Genomic DNA, 1201 nt, shown 5'->3' with positions numbered 1-1201 from the left:
TACAAGAGCAGCATGGCAAATAATGAATGGTATTTTGAAAAATCATGAAGTAAAATCAGGCACTCCACAGTATTTTGTAAAAGATGGAATTGAAATTCGTGATCAGAATGAAATTACAAATGGATTCAATCATTATTTTGTGAATGTTGGCCCAAGTCTTGCATCTAAAATACCTAAAGTAGATAGAAATGTTAAACACACTGTCACTGGTTGTGTAAATAGTTTATTTCTTTATGAAACTGATGAAGAAATAACAAATATTGTAAAAAAAATCTTGCAGACAAGAGATCAAGAGACTGGGTTGACATGGACATGACGTTTGTAAAAGACATAATGAATTCTGTGATTGAACTGTTTACATACATCTGTAATTTATCATTTTCAACTGGTAATTTTTCCAAACAACATGAAAATAGCAAAGGTAATTCCTCTTTTTAAAAATGGTGAAAGACGTGTGTTTAACAACTACAGACCAATATCCCTGTTACCACAATTTTCAAAGATTTTAGAGAAATTATTTGTGATTAGATTGGACAAATTCATTGATAGGCAGAATATATTAAGTAACAGTCAGTATGGGTTTAGACCAAAAAATTCTACATTGATGGCTCTCATTGAATTAATAGAACATATAACAACTGCCGTTGATCAAAAACAGTACTGTGTCAGTATTTTTGTTGATTTTAAAAAAAGCGTTTGATACTATTAACCATAGTATTCTTTTTGAAACGTTAAATAAATATGGTATTAGAGGACCTGCATTACAGTGGGTATCTAGCTATTTGGAAAATAGAAAACAATTTGTAGAAATAAATAATGTAAGGTCTGAGTTTTTGTAACATCTCATGTGGAGTGCCTCAGGGTTCCATTCTCGGACCAAAGTTATTTATTTTGTATGTGAACGATTTGGTAAATGTATCAGATCTTTTGGGGTGTGTTCTATTTGCAGATGATACAACCTTCTTATGCTTCTTATGCTATGACACGTGGAAGTACACTTTAYAACTTGTGAAAATGCTCTAAGTAGGAGAGCAAAAGTTTGACAGACAAACAGACTGCACACAAAGGCTGCGGTGCGCAGCGTTTGTGGAGACTCTCCAACATCACGTCACATCATGTGAACTCTACTGAGATGCAGAGACTCGTTTCTTCATATCAGCTATGAAATAAACTAAGATCTATGTTCTACCAAACATTTAAG

Source organism: Austrofundulus limnaeus, unplaced genomic scaffold (assembly GCF_001266775.1).
Source record: "Austrofundulus limnaeus strain Quisiro unplaced genomic scaffold, Austrofundulus_limnaeus-1.0 Scaffold382, whole genome shotgun sequence".
Classification (NCBI taxonomy): Eukaryota; Metazoa; Chordata; class Actinopteri; order Cyprinodontiformes; family Rivulidae; genus Austrofundulus; species Austrofundulus limnaeus.
Note: the sequence above shows the minus strand (reverse complement) of the source record.